Raw genomic sequence first — 22040 nt, forward strand, 5'->3', positions numbered from 1 at the left:
GGCACTAGCATCGATTAAATCCAATTCCTTTTATTTCTTTCAATCACGTGTTATTTCTCGGCTGTTTATCATGTGGATTTAAAAATGATGGATGCTCAAACAATCGTGCATGCCGTCGATTACGTTGATCATATCGATTGCTGTAAATCGATTATAAAATCATCGTTATTATTTAAGAACAAGAAACAAAGAATATTCACGTGATCATGTATACTTCGCGTACCTACGCGATCGCTGATGGATTAAATTTACCAGTTGCACTGATGTTGACAGACAATTGCATTCTAGCGACGAAAGTTGCAGCGCGATGACCAAGGATCAATAAAATCTATGAACGTGCCAGGAATCTTCTGACCTACCTGCCTCAGTTCGACGAAACAACCGCAATCGGATCCTGTGGCAGCGATTACGCCATAGCAGCCGCAAAAGCGCTTTAACCGAGTGCACGTTCGCGGCGTTACGCCCGACATTGGCGCACGGCCACTCGAAACGACGACACTCGTAGCCGACCGACCGAATCGCATTAATGATGGTTACCGGAACAGCCAGCGGACGAGGATGCTTTATCGTGCTCCAGCCACGCCGTATGCGGACGGACAAGAAGCTATGAGCGGATAATTATACGGAAGTTTCCAATTACGGATAACGCCGTAGCGAGTAACCGTAGGTGTTAGCAGTCAGCCGCTATCTAATCCCGAATCGAGTGGGGTCCCTAGGACCTCCAAGCAGACGTCGTGTGCATTAAGAGGATAAGCCGAACCGTGATCGTAGATTAAGCGCGTAACACTGCGTGACATTAACCACCGCGATTGCGTTACGCATTGGAGCACGATATTCCGCGAATTTGTGAACCGTAGAGAAACTCATTCTCTTCCTATTTTGGATTACTTGCGAGTGTGTGACATAAATCCCGTATTTAAAAAAAAATTTCTAATCACGAAAAGAATATTCAGAATATTATTATCGCGTTATCTTGTCGATAGTTTTGCGGCTAATTAATGTATTATTTTAAAAATATTCTGTTATAAGAGCAGCGCACAGAGATAATTATACTTCACGCTAATACAGACAGATTTATTGTACTATTTGAAATATTATATTTTAAATCATGAAAGTAATAACATTATTAGATGGTTAAGGACCACGATGTGGATTCGGCTTCGTTGAAATTGGCGCTTTGCCCGATGACCTTATCTTCGATGTGTAAGGTATCTTGAGCGTGACCATCGCAGAAGTGATTATGTGCGTGCATATACATCCACTGAACCAAAATGGTCTTTCGGAGGGTCCGAGCTAAAAAGAACGTTACTCTTAATGAGCTGGCCCACCGCCAGTTCCTTGTCCGATGGACTAACCCATCCTGCAACTCGAGTCAATTTGCTCGGTCATAGACTTTTGGATACAAGCGCCCGTCGTTTGATAATGGTTTCCGAAAAAAATTCAGTATATATTGTCATTTTAGCAATGTTACTTGTTACAGTTTAACTTTAATAAACCCCATTTCTTATATGCATCTATTTTTGTAAAAGTAGTAAAATACCTTTAAATATAAAAAAGTGTGTCTGATAAAGATATAGGCAATAAATACAGCTAGTCAACAAATACGTATAGTTAATAAATGCAGCTAATAATACAGTTTCTCGATCGCGACCGATTTACGTGAATCTCACTCGCACTGTAATTAAGTATGCAGATATACCCGGCAACATTTCCGTGGGCTCTCCCACGCGCGCGCGCGCGCGCGCGCACGAGCGTTTGCTTCGGAAACTATCGCAAACTATGATCCAAGTTTACGCGATATACGAACAGAGCCAGAGAAATCCGAAGAACGACGAGCGGAATTACAAGTATTACGTTGATATCGTCTCGCGACCTTATCGATCGTTCAAAATCCCTTTCCATAGAATGCAATTTGGAGTATTCGTTGGCTCTTTCCCGTTTCGTTGCCCCCCGATGATGGATTACCCCATTACGAACGGATTCTTTCTTCTTTTTTCTTCTTTTCTTTTAACAGGTCGCTGCGAGCTGACCCAATATCACGGTGGCATAATAATAGCTGTGCCGGCGCACGCCAGAGTGGCCTCGGCCCTCTTGTTCTTTGAAACAATAGGACGTTACTTTGTTTTCTGACGTACCGTCGTTTCGGGCCGGCGAGCATATACGCGGAATCTAATCCATATCCTGGCGAGGATGAAATTTACTACTTTAATAACACCGCGCTCTCCGCTATCCAAGCGCAAGTGTACATACATACGAATACACACCCCGCGACCGCGCCGCCGGCGTACCAATGTTCTCCAACTTCCATCCAGCCTCTGTCCGACAGACGGGAACGATTTCGAGTATTTGGGTCAAGTTGTACCCGTTGTTTGCTAGTGACCATGTAACGCGCGCGGCCGCTGGCTGCAAAACGTAAATCCGGTACAACCGTGGCAACTTGTTTCCTGTCGGAACGGAAAGTAGCATCGCTAATTTAACGACGTAACACGATGCCGCGGTGTTCGTTACCTGCGAGCAATGATATTTCTGTGGCGCGGAACAACGTCGAGACGCACGTCCGCTGACGAATTGCACGAAAATGCCCAAGTACATGTGCTTCAAATCGCTAACGTGAATCGCAAAGTCGGCATAATAATGATATAAATTACTCATTGAGTAGAGAATTCTATATTGCGATGTTTTATTTTCATATTAAAATAAACACAGTTGTAATTTATTCCCGTTACCTTGATCTGATATAATTCGAATCATAATATATGCTAATTCGTTTATTTTATAAATATCCTTATTGTAATCTTTTTCATGTAAGAGATTCTTTAAAAAAAGGTCTAAATTCATTATGTAAATAAAGAAACGTATTACTTTTAAAGATTTGATGTTATCACTGGTAAAATTTAATACATAGCAAACTTGAGGGTAACATCTTTACGAGAACGTATTGAGAAAGAAGTCTTCGGACGAAAATCCGGAAAGACGAGGTACACACACGATTCGACGGGATGGACTATTTTCACTCGTATACACACGTGCCCTATAAAGGTGCAGATTGGGATGAAGGAGCCGCTCCTTTATTTTCTTTACCTGTATGGGACGGTCACGTGCCGCGACGCACAAAGGAGCGGGAAAAGGAACGGAGGGAGACGGAGGTACGAAAGGAGAAGAAAGAGAGCGATACACGATGTTAGGGTGGATCTTGGATACATAACGTAACGGATGGACAGGCAAGCTAAGGCTAGATGGGTAAGGCTATACTCCAAAGCTAAACTACTTTGCCCCGAGCAAGACGGGGGGTTGCGGGGCTTGAGTGCTAGCCGCTTGTTCTGTAATCCAATAGAGACCCTAAGACCTTTCCCACTCCACCGCCAATATAGGTACACACGCCGATAGGTACACCTTATGTACATCGGATACGTATGTAAATTTCAATATGGCGCGTCGAGTCTGCGCGTTTTTCTACCATCTACCCAGGTTGACCGAAAACAATCCACGATACCGGATGGAAATCCAGAACGATACCGGGAGCACCGCGGATGGTGGAAAAAGGATTCGTGGACCCTTTGGGCTCTTGAGATTTTCGAAATGTGAGGAATGTGCGAAACTTATAGATGACATTCTGGGTGACCGACCCTAGATGTTCTAGCGATGAAACGTGCAATGATTTCCAAATATCCCGCAGCATTCAAGATGATTGGATAAAGCATTCGAGCTGATACATTATTTATATTTATGCGAGCGTAATGTTCCCTCTCTTATTCGATATTACGAAAACTGTGATGAATATGCCATGCAAACGCGCCGTGCATTTCGATGGAAATCCAAATCGCTATTTATATACGCTCCATAGTATTTTGATACTCGGTTAATATGGTCATTATTAATGGAATGAAAACGGACGAATTACTAGTCATCCACAATTAAAAGTAATTACATTATCGATTTGTGTTATTTCAATCAAAGTATAAGTTATGTATTTTTTATAATTTATATATTTAAGAATTTATATAGTATACTATATATTTTAGAGATTTACACACACAACACACATATATTTATGCATGCTTGCGTTTAAAGATTGTCATTATTAATGATAATAAATATCGCAAAATCCGTTTTTAAACTAATTTTTTATAAATTACCTTCATAGCTGACTACATTTTAAATGGTTGCATTTGTCTGACCTCATTTACTATCTCGCGCATAAAATCTCTAGGTAATATGTATATAATGCGTTCTCCTAAATGCACTGCTTTCCGCGGAATGCATGTACCTTCATTACCATTTCGTTATTACGTAAAATCTTTCTATATAAAATTTTCATACATAAGAGAATTACAAGGTATTATTTCGTCGATAAGCATCTCTTAGGACCATTCAGCAGAAAAATTATTATACATAATCACTAATATATATAGCAACATTGGCAATACATTTGATATATCGGGTATAGAGATTTTGAATACTTATAATAAGGCGTATTATATCAAAGAGTCGCTAGTAAATTTCCGATATAGGAAAGTGTCTTGTCAGCAGCTACATAGAATTCGTAGTATTAGAAGCCCATATCACGTAGTAGTTCATCAGCGGTAGAATTGGCTACTCTTCTCGGGCATCAAGTTTTCTTGACCTGAAAACTTGAAACCCATGCTGCTTACATAAGAATGCGACCGTACATGAGAATGGTACCATTTACCGCATCATTCCAAACAACGGTGTTATATGTAATAACTTAAAAATTTATATTTGGCACAATTACGGAACAAATTTGTCATATTGTCACACGATTGGTAACTGTTATAAAACGAAGTTAATAATAATTTATAAGATCTAGATGCATGATTGTTACATTTCCTGTGTGCTTCAATTCCAATAAATTGATTGCGTTGCTGAAATAATTGGAATAAGAAGTTCTATTATCTAATAATTTTTATCGAAATTTCCTGAATGCAAATTTGCAGAATCGGCAGAATGTTGTAGCTCGTTAACAATCATCGTCTAATAAATTTATTATGAAATGAAAATATTGAAGAATTTGATATTGGATTCTCTATAAAAAAATAATAAGCATGCATTCTTTGTAGATGTTTAAATAAATATCTGAGATGTAAAATTGCTGGCAGGATAAAACAGGTAGGAATATCCTGCGAATTATCCCGCACCCTGTAGTGTACCTGTAGTGTACCGACGTCGGTGTCCTACCCCTATGACAGAGGTAGTTTTACTCGAGGTAGTCGGTAAGGAAGGATGGTTCGCAGCAAAGGGTGGCTTTGCCGATAGAGTATCGGGAAGCCCTCTGCAAACTGTGCACTGGGGTGAAACTCGAGCGATGGGGTTACCAGTAATTTTTGCCGTAGTAACGCACCAATAACATCCGTTGCTGTTTATGTAATCGTTTGCTGATAATTTCCACAAAATGGTTAGCAATCTTGATAGTTTATAAACACAATTTACCACAAAACTGTTAATAACAATAAAATTAATACTTTTAGCTATATATGCATTTAGTTAAGGAATTCTTACATTTGACTCTGCATTTATCCGGTATATACTGAATTATACGACTAATTACTTAAATTTGAGTAACATGACGTTGTTTGTTTGTCGACACAGGGAATGGGGACATTTCTTGTGCACTGATGAAGTAATTTTTGGATACCAAACGCTTCGAGCGCGATCAATCGAGCCCTCGTGGGGGGTGAACTTGCTGTGCACGATTTTGTGTGCCGTATTTTACTGCGTCGCTGCTCGTAAAAGCTCGGATGCGAACCCCGTCGTTCCGGAATATCGATTTCACGGCTGCAGATATTCCTGCACGTGTCTTAGCTCGTGCCGGCACTTCCAGTCGTAAATGTGAGGTTCCTGCACCCTCCACGGCAGTCGCCGACGAAGTCGGGTCAGACGTCAGGAGTGAGTGACAGTCGTGCCGAGCCATTTTCTCGTGTATAACGGCCTGACACCTTGCAATAAGAAGGCATGACAGAAGGCCAGGAATGGCCGATGGTTCTGACAGGTGCGCGCGCAGGCGAAGATAGACCCTCGATGCTATAGACGTTCCCATTGTGTCTTATTCCTGGGTTATCATTATCGTTCTGTCTTCACCTACACTCTGCATTATATATACGTCAAAGTACGATGCAAGCGTTGCGAGACACTCGTTATCGCATTTCAAAGCTTTCGCCGTGTTACATTACGTAGAGACAATGTCATTCCCCCAGTTGAGCTCGTCTATTTTTAACGGTGTCACTTTGTCATTTTTTCGTCTCGATTTTAAATTTAAAAACAACAAAATAAGCTGATGTAGGTAATCCGTATTGATTTTATCCTGCTAGTAGATAATAATCATATAACAATCTAACAAATGTGCAATTTGCGAATACAAATAACAAAATATAATCGCATGCCAAAGAAATTATGCGCACATATATTTCACTAATACGACAAAAACGTGCATATAATAAAGAATATTATGAACGTTATAAATATATAAATTGTAAGTAATGCATTTCCGTTACATTTTCTACTTATAGATAACATTCGATATACTACCAAGAAGGATGCGAGAATGAAAAGGTAGCGGGTATTACCCATGGATAGGCACATAAAGTAAATCAAGCGAATAAGACGATAACGATTGAGGACATTGTACTGTTCAATAATACTGACTAATGGCACATCAAATGGTTGCTATAACATCAAACACTCAACAAGACCGTACTTATTTTCATTGTTGCACATTACACAGAATGTTGTCAATGTCGATGTCAATGCAAATGAGGGCAAACGCGTGAGTCTAGGCTTACTTAGATGACTCAAGTCTACCTTTACCTTTACAGCGCACAAGATAATTATTATTATTACTCAATGTCAAAATAGTATGTCATTCAGTATATTAAGGAACCTCTACTGTCAGTTAGGTTGCTGATAATATTGCGAGAGAACACACCGAGTCGAATCGAAGAAGAAGAAAACACAAGAACTTACAGAAATATGTAAAACTTACGTCTTAAACGTATCTAATAAAGATACGTTTTTATGTGTGTTTTTATCTTCCTGAAATTGAGAGATTTATGAATTTATGAATATATTTTTAAGATAAGAATAAAAAGATCGATGTAAAAAGCTGAAATGCCGTTGATATTCACGCGTGCTGTTTTTTTATAAATCTGAAAAACAATACGGAGAAAGAGTGACGATACTTATGTCTCGCCTGAGAACGTAGTGCAAAAAGACAGGGGTGCGCGCGCGCGGCTCGAAACTCCTCGCATTTCTTTTTCCACTGACATTGGAGAGTGATTAAAAACTTGATCCTACGGCGGCGCTCCATCTTTATCCGTTCACCCATCCATCGCTCCTGTCCTTCGAGTTCGTTTTACTCGACCTCCAACCTTTCGTTTACGATATAGGATAGCGGACAATATGGCGGAGTAATTGTTGTTCAGAGGGAACTCAGGGATGATAAGCAAGGGGGCTGGTGGAGGAGAGGGTGTGGGAACACGAACGAGAGAGGAGAGAGAGAAGCTCGACGGTGTCGGATTACTGCTGGCATTGTGAAGTCCAGACATGGGGAAGAAGAAGAGAAAGCGGCGAGTGGGGTGGAGGTGTATAAGAACAGCGGTACGCGAGAGCGGGACCGGTGGATAAGACGGAGGAGATAGGCAAGACAGCGGGGACGAGCCTGAAGCAGAAGCGGGACGGAGAAGCAGAAGAAGAAGAAGAAGAAGAAGTTATTAGAAATACCGTAAGAGAGTACAATACCACATCCACCCCGGAGTAAAAGAGTGAGGATGCGAAGGTGGATTCACCCTAGTTCCTTCTCTCGCCCCTTCCTTCGGCTTCTTCGTGTATCTCAGACTCCTCGTCGGTGGAGTCGGCTTTCGCGGGACGTCGACAGAATCGAGATGGCGCGAGGGAATGTCGCTGACGAGAGAAAAAGAAGGAAAGCGAGAAGCGAGAAAGAGAGAATGAGAGAAAGAGAAAGAGAGAAAGAGAATCTCTGTACCTTGGCGCTTCCTTTATTTGCCGCGATTTATTTTATGATACACACGCGCGCACTAACAGCGACCGGGCCACACACAGGCGAGCGGGGTCCTTGGTACTGTGTGCCCGGCCGAGTGGAAAAATGTGATATTCTCTGACAAATGGACGGTGGCGGCTCGTGGCAGAGATGTACGTTTAAATGCGATTGTTTATTTCGTGCTCGATTGCCCGCTAATACCAATTTGTGATGTTCCGCCGGTTTATCGCTCTTAGCCGCGACATCCCGACGGAGCTAAAAAGCATTGCAGCTCTGACGGAATGTAATCTTCTCATATAATTCAAACACATCTGTACAGTATTGCTACATGGAATATCTGTATATATTCGACACATACGATATTAATAAAATTAAACCAATGTTTACAAGGGCATCTAAAGTTATAAAATGATATATGCTTTTGCTGCGAAAAAAAAATAATTTTTCATGCTCGTTCATTTAAAGCTCATCGCGTGCTCACCGCGAGTTAATAAACATACAATTTATATGACCAACCTAATAGTTATATCTTGCCATAACTGCTGCGTATTACGCTAAATGTGCAATTTTATACATCTCTGCCATTAAACATTATCCAGCGTGTCTACTATCGTGCAGTCAGTCAATAGTCTCCTACTGCACGCATCTATACTTAGACACAAGCCCGTCCCATTATCACATTACTAATATTCTCACTGGTCTCATCAATAATTTCATGCACCGTGCAATTTCTCGCATCATGAATACAGTCTTACATGTGTCACGTTACGATATGATCCTCAATGTTTATCTATCATCAGATTGTTACATAATCATAAGTTTTTATTGGATCTAGTACATCTTGCAAGGAAATTGTCTCACGATGATTATGTAAAGTGTGCGATTTAATATCAATAATCCTGTACGAAGAGCTCAAAGATTATTGTGCTGATGTTAGATTTTGAAACCATATTATGGACGACGTTTTTCAGTCGGACATCGCTATTGTTTTCAACGACAAAAGAATATTTGTGATGCGGAACGCAGAAGTGGATCTCGTAAGTGCGAAATAAGGGAGAGCTTTCTGGGGTGTTGGTCAGTTGTCAAAGGGGTGTCGGGGCGAAGGAAAGGAATGAGATATCGATGGCGCTAGGCGAGCATAGTGGTAGTATAGGCGGTCGTAATTGTTATCCGATCGAGACCAAGGGAAAGGGTCGCCGGAGGATGGATGTGACGTCATCGGGAACAGGTTCACCTATAATTGGATTTATGATCGGCGTACCACCATCTACGCGTTCACAGGCATGAAAATATTTTATTCAAGCGTTCTGATTGCAAATTTGCGACGTATGTTAGCACAAACGTGCGCGTGCATAATTTTTTATATTACATAGGGACCTGAAAAAACTAATAATTCCATTTCGAATATTCATAAAAATAGTGTTCAATGCGTTAACGTGATGCGTTTTAATTTAATCGCCATTAAAAAATTATAAAATCGAATTAGACACTACATATTTAAGAAATAAATGTTATATAAGTTGCAGATGATAGTATTTGCTTAATCTCGAATACCAAGAATGTGCGTATACATGCGTATGTGTGTGTGTGTGTGTGCGCGTGCGCGCGCGATTCGCATTTACGTCGCAATCATGGCACGATCGGGGAAAGTTTTAATTACCGGTATCAATTCGCATAACTCGCGCAGAGCCGAGAATTCAAGGCTTTTCTAGACACGCTGAATGAAGTTCAGACATGGGGCATATCGCTATACGTCGGCGGAATCATTTCTCACAAGTTTTAATTGCCGCTGTCTATTAATACGACGATTACGGTAACGATATCTGCGTTCATTAAAATCCGGCTTCACAAATATTTCAGTCCTTAGAAAATAGAGTTTCTCTCTTCGGGAATGAAAGTGTTCTTGCGTGTGACAATAATAAAACAAATTACTTGCTTGGTGTAAAACTGGTGGGATAAATTGAGTCTATAATTTATACATCTTCTCTTTAGCCTATGCGCGTTGCTGTTCTCAATCGTTGACGTAATTTATCGATATCTACGGTATATGTATATGGTAGGAACATATCACTATGAAGCTGATTTCATAGTGATATGCTTCGTGTCTGCACCAGCTGAATTGCACTGATTGTATTCTCATGCAAAGTATGTCGTTCCCCTTGACTACATTGTTCCGTACGTATTACCAATTATATTGCAACGTAACTGTTAAATGGGCGTATATTTCTATTTTGCGTAGAAAGGCAATAATATTCTTAACATTTTTGTATATATTACCAATTATTCATCTTTTAAAGATAATTCGAAGCAGTCTTTCTAAACATTAACATAATAATTTTTTCATAGTATTTTTTTTCATAGCAGTCGAGAATATGTCTAAGCAATCATTTCATATTAATATTGTTATGCGTAACATGAATGATTGTCGAGCCAGTTCATTACAATTTGACGTAACGTGCTTGCTGAAATGCGAAGAATCATTTTTCATCTCGCGATAGGAACATAATCAGATTTCGTTGGAACTATCTATCTACACTCGAGAGGGCCTCCCTCTAATCTTTTTCAATAGTTAATAGGATCAAAACGTTAATCAATCAAGTGCGAGGCAATTAACGTAACCTTTTGACAGGCGTTCTGTCCAAGATGCGAGTATCTGACGTGGATTTCTTTAATCAGTCACCCTCAATGCGGAAAGTAAGATGCGGAAACGATGGGACACGAAGAGAGATAGAGAAAGACAAACAGAAAATAAGTTGTAGCACAAAATGAATCGCGCGAGTGGAACTGACAGATAATTTTATAATAATTGAAGAATAATGCGACTATGAGAAATTGACTTTATATTTTGTTAAAATAAACCGGATATTGTGGTATGTATCCTGATCATGAAAGCGTCTTTTTAATTTTCTTAGAGGTGTATTTAATATTCAAGTAAATTATTTAAAAATAAATTTTGTACTAATTAATTACTCGCAATATATTTATAATACCTATACATATTGCTTTTAAAAGAAAATGCAATTTCCATGAAAATTACGTTATTATCTTATGAAATATGAGAAATTGTTTCCCTTTTCAGATTATTTAACGGAGTCATCGCTCATTTTCTTCTCCCTTCTCCCTTCAATTTCGATTCATCTGTGATTTTAAGAACGTACCTAACAATTTGACTTTCTTACTTCGCGTTCGTCGGACTACCCTTGAAGAAAATTGCTGCCCATTTTTCTCCGTCATCCGGCCTCACCCCAATGAGCTACCGTGAGTTAAAATCTGAAACTCGATGGTACGAAGATGCGTATCTTTTCGCGAAATAATCTTTTCAACTTAGCTTACAAGATAATAAGTCACTTATTTCTAATTTGGACAACCATTTCAGATGCACGAATCAAGATAATATACAAATTTAGTTGGAACAGGTGACATGACAGCGTCAACGTCATCATCAAGCCGTGTTGCGTCCAACATCGCATTACAGCGAATATGTGGTTATACTAAATGCATAATTTATAATATAATGTAATTTGAGCTACAACACAGAATTGGTATATTATCTGAATTAGTCACGGAGTATAATATAATTAAGGTATATTATACTTGATGATAATTGTATATATACATATATATGTATGTATAAAAAAATGAAAACAAAATTTGATATTAAATAGATACAGATACACACATGCGCGCATGAATATAATATATTGCTGTTATATTATATTGTTATATCATATTATATTGCTATTATATATTCTATAATGTAAAGAATATTTTGAAACAGTCGCGAGATTTTTCGAGAATTTGCAACATATTTAAAACTCACAGCTCGTTAACACGGTGAAGTAGGGAGATAAAGAAAAGCCAAACCACGAAAGTTGTTAAGTATCAAATAGGGTTCGCCCCATTACACCGAAATACCCTTGTACCTCGGTTAGCCCTGCTTAGCCTGCGTGATGCCTTCTTACTTACATTCTAACAAGACTGTACGCTTTTATCATTTCAATTCGCATTATTATATACTCAATAAGCCGTGATATTCAATTGTTTTAAGAAAGTTAATCATTTTAATGATGCGAATAAAGACAATCGATTTTTTAATCAAATATACGATTATTAAATATCTCATATAATACATTCTAGATCCAAAGTACGAATTAAATTTAGAAAACAAATTAGCACGAGGAGAATTAGATTTTATAATTCTGATAAGTAATTAAAAATGAGAAGCACAACCATTAAAGACAAGTGACGCTTTTAACACGTCATTATTGCTTGCAGCAGGTATTGTACAAAACGCTGCTATATTAAATTGACAGAACATAACGGAGGTAGAAAATAAAACAACTATGGCTCTGTTGAGAAACGAAAGTTTCGCGTCTCTGCGATTTTTAGCTCAGACCACGGCAAGAGCAATTACTTTAGGAATGATCGTCACGGGATAGGGCAGAGTGAACTTGCTTAAGGGAAGCGCGCAGGAGGTGGCACGGGATGCAAGAAGTGGATTGTGCAGCGACAACGTTAATAAATCTCTGGTAATTAGAAAGAATGTCCCGGGGAGACGAAATTGCTAGTGGGCCCGACTCGGTCGGCCTGTTCATTTTTTACGCTACACGAGCGTTAAGATCTTTTAATGCTAGGTTATAAATGATTTGCGAAACCGGAGCGCTGTGCTCCTCGACGTACCGTATATATATTCAGACCAGACAACCAGACAACCACTTGCTCGTTAGTCACGCCGGATTTGTTACAATTAAATTTAAAGATAGGCTGGGCGTCAAACGGTATCAATTTACACGAAAGGGATAGGTTAATTAGTAAATCGTTCGCGAAAACATATGGTATAGTGCCCTATACGATATTAATTTCTATGCTTAACGCAATTTCCATGTTTAATATGCGTTATAAGATCATAATACGTTTTCGAATAATGATATATTATATTAATGTATTTTTATATATATGAAAACTGTACGCTTCAATGAATCTTTGTGAATTAATGAGGCAAAGATTTAAGATGTATTAACTTCTAAATCCTTTCTGTTCGCGGAAAAAGTAATTGCCAACGCGAATTAAATCGGAGTATAATAATTCCCCGGAACGGAAATATAGTTAAACGTCTCAATTGCAGCGCCGGTAGGTCCGGTAGGCAATACTAATTAAGTACTAGTGTACTCTCCTGACGGGAAGCCCCCAGAATCCGGAAACGAGGGTAGATGTAATTAGGATGAGTTGTGACGCCTGTAGCGAGGAACCCTTGTGACTTCGTTGCTCACGCTTCTCTCCGCACAAACGTACACCCAAGTTTATCTAGGTAAGACGCACGCAACGCGGACTCAAATCGGTTGTTTGTTAAGCCAGTTTCGAGTTTGATCATTCCTATCGGACCATTACGGAGTATTAGTCTGCGTGTAATGTGCGCGGTTATCCGATCGGTCGTCGCTTTTAACTGCCCGAACGATCACAGAAGCGAGGATTGCATAATCGATGCATTATCCTCTCGACTTTGGTCCATCATCCTCACAAGAGACATAGCGCAACGCGCTCGTCTGCGCTCGTGGGAACCGCTACCATGGCGAGTAATTGGACTTCTATTAATGTTGTACAGTCGGCGCGTCGAATTAGCATAAAGTTCCACGCCGGGGTGCCAGCGCGCCCGGAAACCAAACTTTCGTCGAACTCCCGTGTACGTACGCGTGAACTACAGTGTTTTGCCTGCCACGCTTCACCCGCGCGTTGCCATTGTTTCAAGAATCAATTTTTCAAAATATGTAATAGATGGATTAAAGTAGAAAAAAATTAGAGTTTTTTTTTCAATACTTCTAGGAATCTTGTCATTGCGCGAGCATGTTACACGTGAGAGTGTTATTTTAGAACACGGCTAAGAATTACTATAATATATAATAATAAGATTGCATAAATTTTGTAAGAATGATCATTATATTATGGCGACGAGAATTAAGTATTATTGCAAGCAAATTCATAATTTTCGCGGTATTTTATTTGCGCTACGTAACTATCGTCGGTACCAATTAAAATAAAATGAGCACACGATGATTCGTATGCGTAACGAATAATTAATTGTAATTTTCATACGATAACGAGAGATTATAGTACAAAAATTTTAACAATACAATATTAAGCAAATATATAAATATGTATATGTGTATATAATACCTAATATCTTCTACAGAAATAATTATTTGCATTTCTATATTATGATATATTGTAAATAATATTTAAAGATTCTTAAGAATATAGTAAATGATGATATTTCGTACAACCTTTAGTATTTAGCGGGTTAGCAGATGATCACATAAAAGTACCCTCGTTACGAGTCGAATCGAAGAAACTTTATGCACCTACTTTCTCTAATTGCTATGGACGTCAGAATCGCTAGTAAATTTTCTTGACAGAATCAACCACACCCCGTCCAGAACTCATCAGGATAAAAGTCTGGAGAAACACTTAGCAGAGAGAGAGAGAGGGCAAAACTCTCTCTGTTGGAAGTAATAGTAAAAATTCACCTACATCCACATTAGCACACTATTCGTTATACTTATCATAGACTTAATCGCGTTTAATGTGTGTGTGTGCGATTTCAACACATTATGCTGTTTCAATCTCATATGTTCTAGATGTGAAATATATCTCTTTTGCATGATAGTTTCAAATTATCATGTAAATTATTATATTCCATTTATATATTTTCAAATACTATAAAACCATAATATTTTCTATTTGATATTTATCAGAAATCTTATATCATTAGAGATGTTATATTATTAAAGATATTGATAGAGAAACTCTTGGAATCTTCTAAAGTGTAATAGCAACGCTTCAAGAAAAAATGCCGAACTTTGAAAGAAACCGTCCGGCTAGGAAGTACCGTTCCGAGAGACCATTTTACGGTATGTAACGATCGCGTGTACGCGGTACTTCGTGACTCTTGAATAATAACGAGTATGATAAGACGGCCTAACATTAACAAATAAAACACTTTCTAGACGGAAATAAGCGGTGTTCCGGGATCTAGATAATGCCTAATAGAAAAAGTTCGCCGCGGCCGGCTAAGTTTTCGTACTTTACGCGGGTCTTTTCGTAAGATTAATTTAATACGGATTTTAGGACCCGTCAGTGTTCGGGGACAATGTCGCTGCGCGAGATGAATCGCCATTGCCGCGTTGTGTCATAAATATAGACTTCAACGCAAAACGGAACAAAACTTTTTTCTAATTATACCGCGTTTCTCTAATCGGTCCTCTTGCTCCCGCGTTTGTATATTGCCGCTGCGCGGGCTAAGTATTTACTGCAACCGCAATTACACCTCGGCTGCAACGCGACAGAATTTCTTTTTTTTTCTCGCGGGAGATCCGTTATTCCATTGAAAGGTCGTCGATATCCGTGATGCTTGCCTTTAAAAAAAATTGACAGGCGAAATGAAATACGTCATTGTCGATAGCGATATTTCATAGTTCCGGACGATCGATTCCGATGCGAAATTCCAACGAGAGACATCGTCCCCTTCGCGACGTCGTTCCAACTGCAAATTAAAGGCGTTTAAAACTACGCCAGATGCCACCCTCCTCGAAAATATTCGCTACCTGCGCGTTTTCGACATTCCTGAAACTCGCTCGTACGCAAACAGCAATTCAGATTCTTATGGTCGCATCGCGCGTGAACTTAATTACGCGGTTCGCCACGAAAAGATCTTTGCCAAGTGAATTTCTTTAAATGATCAAGCCGCGGTCGTAATCCGCCAGCGCGGGAGGAGGAGCACCACGTGGAAGCTGCGGTTGCGTTCGAATAATTAGCGAGATGGGATACTTACCTAAGTATCCGCAGTAGGCCGAGAGGGAATCTTGGGAGACGGCGGTGAGGAGACTCCACGGTTGGCTGCCGCTCGGGTCTGTAATTTCGATAATTATGGGTTAATGCGTTTAGCCACGTAGTGGCACACGTAGCAGGAACATGATTCCAGGCGTACGTGAGATACCTGCAAATTAATTAAACGATTACCGTATTCGGCCAAATAACACATAATTGTTCAATTGTTACATGCTTATAGCAGATGTATAAATTTCCGCGCAACTCAAATAAGTCACGAATCTCATTCACTCTCGCTGAAACTGCAATACGAAAATTTGCACGATAACCTCAACGAGAACTATGTAAATTAGCGTAAATAATTAGTATAAAAATACCCACGTGGCTGTTATTAAATTCTAGCAATTAGATAAAGCATTAAAATAAAACCATCCGTTACTAGTCCGTTTATTGCCTGTCTGTTATTACTGGCTGTTATACTACTAGCTGTCTATTACTACTACTCGTTTACGTCACTCATTACCGGCAATCGTTGTACAACGATTGATATGCGACGGCGCGCGTTGCGCTAATTTACGAAAATAGCCCGAGCGAGAAAATCTGCAGTGTATAACAAAATGTTTACGTAAGAAGTTGCGTCAACACGCGCTTAAGTTTTGACGGCGTCGCTCCTTAAGAGCTTTCCATCGCGAGCAAGGAGCTTCCCTTTATGATGAAACAATATCGTATGTCGCCTTTTTCAGCCACCCGCATTTCTTCCGTTCCACCGGCGACCTCGTCTCGCCCACTCATGGTTTTCGTCGCCTCCGCCCCATCTGCATTCCTAGTCCCAACGAGCCGCAAAGGAATTCCAATTTTAAACAAAAGTTTCCTGACGGCAGTAACCTCTCTGGTCCTCCCTCTCCGTTCCACTCTCCTTCGCATCTTCTACCTTCTCTGCTGTCGACATCGCGGATTCTAGGCGCGCGTTCATGCATGGCCCCAACCATGAGCTAGGCACATCGCTTCTTTGTCTACTAACATGTTTCGTTCGTGCCTCCTCCGCCCATTACGGAAATTCTGTTGCTTCTTCGCCGGGCAAATTTTTTCCATTTTACGATCACGAAATTGTTCCATTTTTCTTCGTGTCATATATATCTCGCGATAGCACAGTTTTGTAACGTAATTTATTTATATGGAGGAAAGGTTTAATTATTCGCGTTCGTACGGATAAATAATATCCTAACTTTAGTAAGAGCTTTAAAAAATGGATAACGTTCATCTTTCGAGCGTATCGTCCCCGGATATACATACTTCCCGGATATACTTCAGCCGGTTAAAGAAAGCAAGAAAGATGGAAGACATGAAGAGGAATCGCGACATAACATGCACAGCGTGTATCGAGCCTTCTCCGCTTTTTCTCGGATCGTTCCCATTTTAATGCCCTTCTCCACGTCTGCGGATCGTCGCGGGTAAAAAAAGCGCGAGCTGCCGACGGGGAAAATCGTAGCAAGGGCGACGATAAACAAACGCTAATCCATAAATCCTCTTGCAAACGGCAGAAAGCACGCGCAATATACGTATCGCCGACTCGAGACGTACATCAACGCTGCGTCTGCTGCAATATCGATAAAACATTGATCCGGCATTCGTGCCTGAAGTCTCTTGTATAGGATTCGCAATGCCGTTAGGCATCCCCCGCGCCACGTCGCGTCGAGCCGAGCCGAGCCGGGCCGCGCCGTTCACAGATATACCGAACGCGCTTGCATACAGAACGCTATACCACCGTTTCGACGAGATTATATCCGACTCTCTGCATGCGTGCACCCGCTGCGCCCATTGGGTGCACACGTACGCGTCTGCCGGTATCGTGATCTACACGCGAATCACGAAAGCTCCGCGCATAATTCGACGCTAATGGTATTTGGGTCGGGCCGCGAGACCGATCTTCCAGTAACCAATCATCGTGGTAAAATCCGTATGATTATTTGAAAAAAGTGGCTCTCTCTTCCTCCCTTACGTACACCGACATACACACATATATATGTATGCGCGATTTAGGAGAAGTCGAGTTTTCTTGGAAATCGTGATTTTCTAACGTACATGAGATATAAATAACTTACAAACATGTAATTTCCGCTCTAATCGAAATAAAGTAAATGCAAACTGAGTCAATGGCAAAATATAAAGTTACTCGACGTTACAGATTGCAAAACACACAAGTAGACATTTTTAATGCTAGATCACTATTGTCTATAGTCGACGTTTGCATCATACAATTGCAAATGTCTCATGGTGTCGTATGATTCGTTCATACTCCGTTTGACGACCGATTAATATTTTCTCGGTTGCACGGTTCCGCTGATCGCGATCGTCCTAGCTCAGCTCTATCTGGTAGATCAAAGCACGCGAAATCAGGGAGCGTCTGCATTATCCGGGGCGATGGCGCTTAACGTTGCGCACCGTCGCGAATTTCGATGACCTATCCTACCAGCTAATACCCGCTTCTTGCCGGATCAAAGTGCGTATTTCCGTCGGGCAATAAATTGGCAAGCCCGTCTCTGAAGATGATGGTACTGTAATTATAAGGTTGACGGCAACGGAACGCGAAAGGACGAGGATCGATGACGATGGACCGGTGAGAGGAACGGAAAAGGGAGAGGAATAGGGTTGCGATGGAGAACGCGGCGAGATGAACGGCGGCTCAAACATCGCGGCGCAAAATTCACAATCTAATCCAACTAAGCAAATTACTCCCCAACTTCCTGGGCGACAGCTACGCACCCTGTCCCTTCGCCCTGCGCATTCCCCGGCAACTTAGATCAAAGGGAACCGGTGTCCTTCTACGCGCGGGAATATCGCGCCCGACAACGTTTCATCTCACGGCGCCCGTACTTCCGGCGCCTCTTTTCCTCCACCCTGACCGTTTCACAGACTACGTTAAACTTGTATGGAGCACGGCTTGGTTGGGCGCGATTGAACGCGCTCGACCGTTCCGCGATCGCGATCGAAGCAGACGCTCGTGTAACGAACGCATCGAAATGCATAGCTTGTCGTACGCAGCGATATATGACGCGAGTTTAATGCGACCAAACTCGAATCATCAATTTGATTACTGATTTTACATCGCAGCTTTTGATTCTATATGTTGTCAAAATATCTGTTGGAATTGCCATGTTATACATAGCTGAACACATTATGCTAATGTATCAACTCTCTAGAAAATCATTACAGTCTACTTATGTATACACACGATCGCAAAGCCGATGTATATGCGTCCGAATTACTTCAGCCGTGTAAATTACGAAGTGGAAAATCATATCGGAATAATTGGATCGCCTGAGTATATCTGTACGATTAGGCTACAAATCCGAACAGCTTTTCGATCATGTGTACCATTTAGAGACGGTGAGCTCGCAATCGTACTCGCTTCTAGCTGAATAGCACTTGCGAGATAGAGAGATGGCTGGAATCGACGTCGCCGGATCGCCGGATCGCCGGCGGGTAGAGAGGTACGAGGAAAGGTAACACTTCCGGAACGCAATATCATTCGGAGCGAAGCGGACCGTAATTCCCACTTGCTTGGTCTTCGGAGGCGAGGCAGCAGAAGCTGCGTCTGTTGATTATCCGGCTGGTAAACACGGCGCATTGTTATCGATTGGGCCAACAATCTGCCGCCCCCATATTGACGCAATACTGCCTCGCAGTTGCATAATGAATGGTTGGCTAATGACCCTACGGAGCTTGCGGAAACCGCTGCGAGAGGATGACGGCGCGGGCGGGGGCCTGGGAGTCGAGCCACTTCCGGCATTAAACATGCACCACCCCGCCACGAACGAGTTATCCGAGACATTTATCCCGCGTTTGAGAGTTGCCTGACATACCATTTATCATATGCCGAGATATAAAAAACTATAAAAAATTATAAGATTAAATTTATTTTGTATTTCTGCATCGGCTACGTTGACATATACTTATATTTAATTTTTAACAACAACAACAATCCATTAAAAATATTATATATTCGATATTTTTAACGATAGATAATTTTAAATAATACGTGGTTTCGCGAAAAAATTTAAATTTACTTTTTCATTTATTTTTCTTTTCTTTTATTTTCTTTTAGAATTATACGCTTGATGTTGAATATGAAAAATATTACATATTAAAATTATCTTTATGTAGATTACCACATAGCGTGTGGAAGCAACACGGACATCTGAAATAAAACGCGAGTCGCTTTGCATACATATCTAGTCAAGCATTCCTGCGGTGCTTTCTAAGAAACAACTGCGTTAATCTTCGAGCACCGCATAAATTGAGATTTATCTGTACTTTTGTAATTATTAAAAGTTTGTGTCATTGCGCATATAATTGAATAAATGTTAAAGTAACAAATTGCTTAAAACAGAAATGATTGCAAGCTGTTACTTTTACTTTATGATACAGTAAACGGTATTGTTTCAAGTAAATTAACTACGTTGTGTTAGTTACAGTCAATAATAACCTTATTATTTCTTATTTTCAGCTCTGCTGAACACGCGGACGCTAATAAGCAAATTCTGACCACTAGTCTGACGTGTCACTGTAAGTACCTAACGTTTAATGTATCTATGTATCTTTGGCATTTAGTTCTAGAAATTAAAGATTTCTTTTTTTTTTAGAGTCAACCTTACGAAAATATAAACAAAATAACGGCGTTCAGTTGATTTAATTACAATGAATTCCAATAATCAGAACTGCGCTTAATAAAGAGCTTCTCATTTCGACGCATAAAGAAATCCGAATTGAGTTTCATCGTGCAGAGAGATTCTTTTACCCTCGTACCGCGACACGGCGAGACTTTCTTCGTATTTTTGTCGCGTGAATTATTCCTTTCTCGCGGGGGCTCAACGTCGTCTGCACCGTTACGCAACTTGTACTTTAGTACATCCCGACTGTGATTCTTTTGTAGCGGTAGCCGGCTTTCCGTCACTTTGCACGGTTTGCGTCGCGGAGAGATGGTGAAACGTTAGACGAGGGTCGCGACTTTCGCATGAAACTTCCTCCACTTTTGTCCCCGGCTGACGCCATAACGACTCTAATCTCCTTACGCTTCAAGCTGTTTTTGCCGACCAAACGAAAGTGCTTACGGCGTTGACCAGTCGGGTAAGAGACTTACAATTTACTTCTATCTAAGAAGCTTTGCAGGACGCCCAGAATGTTGTCGCTATTCTGGGCTTTATTTAATGTTCATGTCATTTTACATTTGCGCTACGACGCGAGTTTATCCCGGCATCCGCCGGTGTTATTTTTTGCGAAAGCGTTCCGGTGAATGCTCTAATGCCGGAAAGAAGTAAGAGAAAAAAATTGTAGAATTTTTTTGAAGCGACGGAATTAAGATGGTGTAAAAGCGCGCGTGGAAGCATTTAGTCGCGATTGAAGAACAGAAAGATATAAATCCTCATGTGACAATCCTATCGCATAGTTTCGTCAATTTTATAATAATATTATAAATGTATTGTATTGTAAAGAACAACTTCTTATTCTCGTACAACTGCGCGAATGAGTATTGAGAGTTACATCCATGATTAGTGCACAGAGTGTGTTCCTAAAATGTTTCATCCAACTTCAACAGTGCGTTCTACTAAACAAAATAATGAGAAAAGTTCATATAAACGAACTACCATCAAACGCTAACTTTTATTTACTTTTGTTGGCTAGCTTTTTAATTTGAGTGATCGGAGCGATTTGTAATTAGAAGTATTCCTAGGATGTATTTGCTAAGAAAAGTTACATTTGAAATATCTATTCGGCCATTCTATACGCTGCTATTCGCAGTAATTTGTACATATTCGTTTTTTCACGAACTTATGTCACTTCGTTTAGCACAATTGCAAATTAGAGCAAGCATGATAAATCATTTATGCGTGCCAATTGTTCATAATTGCAAAATGTAATTTGCAATCTTGATTTTACCCGTACTAGAGAGAGAATCACATCGTTTAATGTAATAATAAGCAAGAGAGAAATAATCTTTAATGATGTTACTTAAATCTCATTGTTGCAACGTGTGCATAAGATATGCACAATTCCGATATGAATCTGGGTAGAATGCATTGAATGTTTTAGATGGCGAGAGTGCATTAAACGGCCCGTAAAATTTCCTCGCGGAAATCTACCAACACGTGCGGAATTTCGTTTCTATTTATAGCTTATTCTCTTCTACGGGGTTGTAGAACGTTTCAGA

At 40.3% G+C, this 22040-nt stretch overlaps 1 protein-coding gene and 1 long non-coding RNA gene across 7 annotated transcripts in view; one reads left to right on the plus strand and one right to left on the minus strand.

The window, feature by feature from the left end:
• The window catches only part of Ten-a (tenascin accessory), a 442890-nt gene that overhangs the window by 121737 nt on the left and 299113 nt on the right, over positions 1 to 22040 (plus strand). For 5 of the 6 annotated variants that reach the window (XM_071703188.1, XM_071703191.1, XM_071703193.1 and 2 more), the window contains exon 3: positions 20340 to 20398. The exons of the other annotated variant lie outside the window; for it this stretch is intronic. The gene's annotated coding sequence lies outside the window, so the exon portion shown is untranslated. The remainder of the gene's footprint in view (positions 1 to 20339; positions 20399 to 22040) is intronic. 6 annotated transcript variants of the gene reach the window in all.
• LOC139770914 (uncharacterized) overlaps positions 1 to 22040 on the minus strand; it is a 166520-nt gene that overhangs the window by 119011 nt on the left and 25469 nt on the right. Inside the window, exon 2 of the long non-coding RNA XR_011717847.1 lies at positions 15837 to 15914. This is a non-coding gene — a long non-coding RNA (uncharacterized lncRNA). The remainder of the gene's footprint in view (positions 1 to 15836; positions 15915 to 22040) is intronic.

Source organism: Temnothorax nylanderi, unplaced genomic scaffold, assembly GCF_030848795.1.
Source record: "Temnothorax nylanderi isolate EJ_2023f unplaced genomic scaffold, tnyl_v1.0 TNYL_tig0034_pilon, whole genome shotgun sequence".
In the NCBI taxonomy this organism is placed as follows: Eukaryota; Metazoa; Arthropoda; class Insecta; order Hymenoptera; family Formicidae; genus Temnothorax; species Temnothorax nylanderi.